This window comes from Ursus maritimus, unplaced genomic scaffold, assembly GCF_017311325.1.
Source record: "Ursus maritimus isolate PB19 unplaced genomic scaffold, ASM1731132v1 scaffold_7, whole genome shotgun sequence".
Taxonomy (NCBI): domain Eukaryota; kingdom Metazoa; phylum Chordata; class Mammalia; order Carnivora; family Ursidae; genus Ursus; species Ursus maritimus.
In genome coordinates this window covers 61,259,739-61,265,039 of record NW_024426885.1, presented here as the reverse complement: position 1 = coordinate 61,265,039, position 5,301 = coordinate 61,259,739, and positions in this window count along the sequence as shown.

The window sequence follows — 5,301 nt, the reverse complement described above, 5'->3', positions numbered from 1 at the left end:
TTTCTCTCTCTCTCTTTTTTTTTTAAGTAGGCTCCATATCCAGCATGGAGCCCAACTTCGAGGCTTGAACTCATGACCTTGAGATCAAGACCTGAGTTTAGATCAAGAGCCAGGCACTTAACCCACTGAGACACCCAGGCGCCCCAGCCAGGGCTCATTTCTGTTGGAGCCCTGGCCTTGGACACATTGGTAGCCATTGACAGAGATTTTGAAGCCAAAATTACAATTCAATATTTGGTTCAGCCTTCCCTTTAACTTCTGAAGTGGAAATCGTGGGGTGGGAATTGGGGTGGGAAATGGATGGGTGGAGGGAAAATAAAAATAGAGCCTCTCTTTTAAAAAAGACAATTAACTTAAAAATTAAAAATTAAATTAAAAAAAAAAGCAGGCACGAAGAGAAAAGTTTCCTTAAGGAACATCTTTGCTGTGTGTCAATTAGCGAGCCTGCTCTTGCTGCAGGTTTTCTCCCCGCCTCAGAGCCAAATCTTCAGCCTCCCACACAGATCTGTGAAACCAATTGTCTTCCCCAAATATGTGGTAACCACAGAGAAGCGAAATTAATAAAACTGCTCCAAAGGATGATTTCTAAAGATGACATTCCTACTCTAGTTTTAGGGTTTCTTTCCTGCGGCCAAGTAGGGGCCTGAAGGGGGAGTAGGAGTTGTGAGGTAAAGGATCTGGGAGCTCTTTTTTTTTTTTAAATTTTAGAGAGTTTCTAGTATAACATAGATGTTTTTTATTGGGGGCTTGGGGGGCAGAGAAGACTTAGTGTGGAAGCCAAAAACCACAAAAGCTAGCAATTATGAACAGATCAAGAGAGGCCTGTCACTCTTGACACGCATGTCAAAGCCAAGGGGGGTTGAGGCCCGCACTCAAAGCCCCCACAAACCCCCTCTGTTTGTTTCTCCCACCCCCGCCCCTTGGTGGAAGACTACGACTGAGGGCAGCGTGGATGACATACCCAACCTGCCACCAAATGAAGAAGGCCTGGCTCAGCGGCAGCCCTAACAATGCCAGGAAGACAAGCAAAAGCCATCAGTCTCCATTACGAAGACAGTATTTTCCTCCCATATTATCCCGTCTGTCATGTCCTTCTCAGACTCCAAAGACATCACTGTCTCATACATCATCACCATTTCTCCCCACAAAGATGGAGAGCCCGCGGGTGGGGTCTTCTTTGCCTACCGTCCTGCCCTGGATGGCCAAGGGCCTTCCCCTGGTGACAGAAGCAATGCTCAGCTACCAGGGGAGACATTTGCATTCCAATTAGGCTCAGGGCTTTGAAGAGTGGGGGAGGACAGCCAGTGTGTAAATCAGAAGTTTAAATAAACTTCCACAGTGTCTGGAGCTGCTGGGAGAGGGCTTCTGTGACACTGAGTGGGGAGGGAGAGGAAAATCCCCAAATCAGAAGGCCTCAGGGAACACGGATACACTGAGTCTTGACAGAGCAAAGGCACGTTGAATCTGAAAATTGGAATATGTATTAATAGTTGTATGTAATTAAACATGGGATGCACCGTTTTATTAAATTCTCACAACAGTCTCGTTTTACTTTACGGAACATTCTTTTAAGGGGACAAAATTGAGGCTTAGAGGCTCACCCAAAATTAGAAGCTATTTGTCTGATTTCTAGATCTTGACGCTGCCATGTCTGAGTTGGTCAGTTATGGAATACTCCAGAACTTGTGTACATTTCCTAAATAATAATGTTAATTGTTACTCCTCATTGAGTCCTGCTATGTGTCAGGCACTGTTCTAAACACCTTAAGTACCTATTTTCGTTTAACCTGCACAGGTAACATCTCTTAGAGAGACAGACATCACTATTATCATTATCTACATTTTCCAGCCGGGGAGACTGGGGTTTAGGGAAATTAAGTAACTCACCAGCTCGTCCCCCACTAGCCATCGCTAGAGTTAGAGTTCAGACTCAGACTCTGGTGCCTCTCTATAGCCAGTATAAATACTGGTTTGCTGTCCAGAAGTCTAAACTCTCACAGGAGAGGGAAGCAACCATGGAGTGTAGGAGCATTGTAACTGGGTTCCACGCTGGTGTTAATCTTGATGAAATCAGTTGAAAAGGAACCTCAAGGCAAGTCTCAAAGGAGAAGACATGTCACCAGAGTGGGTGAGGAAGACCCAGACCTTGCCTTGGTTTTGAGAGGGAAAGCCTATCAGCTGACAGTGAGTATGAGCTTCGTTCTTTCTTGGTGTCAGCTTGTGGGGCCACAGCTTGCTCTCCAGCAGGCAGTGCCAATGGGCGGAGGAAGGAGACCAGGGCACTGCCTGCCTGGCAATGACCAGCGTGCAGGGCTCCAGCTCCCAGGCCTGCCAGTGGGCTGGGGTAAGCGCACCCTTTCGGTCTGTCTCTGCTTGAATGAGGCACTAGTTTGTCCTGGGCCCCCCAGAATTGAACTGGGCAATTCTACTGCATGGAATTTGACCCACCTGCTTAGAACAGGGCTGCTATCATGCCCAGTGTTAAGGCAGCAGCAACAGAAACCCCACCAACTCAACATGGCTGTAAGAGACACTATGGTTTCCTAACTACCTGTCAGTCAGTCCCTTTCTTTCTGTTAATAGGACCTTGATGTTGTTCAGCTCACCTTCCTTCTCACAGTCTGATGTTTCACTACACCCGGATGATAACTCCATTCCTGTGCCAGTGAGTGACTAAGGAATGACAACAAAATGACAAATTTGTGGCCAATCAGATGTGAAGGGGGGCTGTGGAAAGGTTTCTGCTCTGAATTTTAAAAAAGAGAGAGACACACACAGAAAAAGTAATGATCTTTTTTCTTCCACTTGAAATTGTCATGACAGGATGTGATGGCTGGAACTACAGCAGCCGTGTTGCTGCCTCAGGCTATCTCCCCTGAGAACTAATCCAACCACCCTGAGGAGGGCAGCCTAAAATGATGGAAAGAACTTGAGTCCTTGAAGGCACTGTTAAGCCACCAAATTAACCAACCCCAGAGCCCTCCTACCTTGGACTTTTGGTTATGTAAGATATATATTTTTCCTTATGTATCAACAGAGGTCGGTGCAGGAAACACTGGTTAAATGAGATTAAGTAAGATAATCACGCTTACTCGGCAGTGCCTGCCATGTAGAAAATTTTAGCTATGATTACATCCTTCATATGTGTTTAAAGCTCCCAGCTCTGTCTTCTCTCCTGCCTTTTGAGTCAAAAGGCTAACAATGAAGGCAGTTGGTCTCTGTAACCCACTTCAGGTCTTCAAGAAGTCTCAGGAATATTCAAACAAAAAACATGTACGTTGAACCATGGTAACAGTCTGAACAGAATCTATGCAAAGCAAAGAAGTTTAGAGATTTAGGCTAATACTACCACTTTATTTCACCTGACTACAAGGTCATAAAAACCCACAATAAAAGATAGAGTATAGAGCTTTCTTGTGAATTTCCTGGTCCCATTAATTGAATCAAAACGGAAAGTAGTCTCTCCTCTTCCTTGTAAGTTGCACACTTTATGAAGAAAAAGCAATAATATTCCCAACAAACATGTGCCTGTTATATAATAAATACACATTATAGATTCTTTGAAAAAAGTGTGATTTATAGCTGGAGCCTGCCAGCTACTTTGAAGCATACCATTTTTCACTTAAGGCTAATTAGAGGATTCTTAATTAGCAAATCTTACATCCAATTGATTAGACAATGAAGATTTTTCACAACAATTATAATACTTAGTTGTTTTTTTCTCATTTTGACAAAACAGACTAGAAAGATATCATTTATAAAAACCTCCCTTCGAGGTCTACAAAGCTTATAACCTGGAAATGATCAGAGAGGAGTGAGATATGTAGACTCTCCCATCCTTGATTTTGACTTGCTTTGGGATCTGGAACAAGTCATGTCCTTTCTTTTTTTTTTTTTTTAAAGATTTTATTTATTTATTCGACAGAGATAGAGACAGCCAGCGAGAGAGGGAACACAGGCAGGGGGAGTGGGAGAGAAAGAAGCAGGCTCATAGCAGAAGAGCCTGATGTGGGGCTCGATCCCATAATGCCGGGATCACGCCCTGAGCCGAAGGCAGACGCTTTAACCGCTGTGCCACCCAGGCGCCCCAAGTCATGTCCTTTCTGATCTAATTTTTTCCCACCTATGGAATGGAGAGGTTGAATTAAATCAGTTTCTCAACCTTATCACTATTGGCATTTTGGATCAGATAATTCTATAGATGTTTAGCAGCATTCCTGGCATTTACCCACTAGATGCCAGTAGCACCTCCACCCGTATCCCACCGCAGTTGGGACCATCAGACATATCTCCAGATATTGCCAAATGTTCCCTGGGATGGGGAGGAAAATCACCTCAGCTAAGAACCACTGAATTAGATAAGGGGTCATAAATGCAGACAACGGTCAAGCTATTATACAAATGAGAGAAGAAGGCTAGATGAAAGAAAGGCACATTCGAGAACATGTATCCTATCAAAAGGAGAGAACACTCTTCACCTCTAGTGGATGCTCACCATATGTTACAACTGTTCAAGAGAGGACATGAATCCCAAGATTCCACAAAATGACTCGATGACTTCTTCTTCTTCTTCTTCTTCTTCTTCTTCTTCTTCTTCTTCTTCTTCTTAAGTTGACAACTCATTCCTTGTAGCAGTTAAGAAGATAGATTCTGCAAGTAGACTGCCTGAGTTCAAATCTCAAGTTCAAATCTTACTGACTTCAATGTTTGGCAAGTTCCTTAACATTGCTACACCTCGGTTTTCTCATTAATAAAATAAAGACAATAATAATAGCTATTTCAAAAAATTATTGTCAGGATTAAATAACACAACACATCTGAAAGGATACTGCATAGTAAGTGCTTAACAAGTATTAGCTATAATTATTGCTAAGATATAAAAATACTATAAGCCAAATTAAATACAACTGTAGGTCAGATTTAGCCTAAAGACTACAGGTTTACAGCTCTGAACTGGAGGATTTCTGAACTGTTCGGGCTCCCTAAGGTTTTATGATTCCATTTTATGGAAACAGGGACACCTATTAGCCTCTGATTAATTCTATAGAATCTAGTTGAGGAGACAGAACTCTGACACTAGCAGAGATCAGGTAGTTAGAACAGAATTCTAATCAAATGGCAAAATATGTGTTCTTGGAGATCAGAAAGAGAGGTTGAAGAGCCATCCATGCTTTTTATTTAAGAAAAGATTGGGTTTGTTTCTCTTTTTAAAAAATGTACGTGAAGGAGAAAAGCATCAAATTTGGAAACCAACATCCTCCATAGTATCCTCTTAATAGATACCGTGACAATACAATGAGT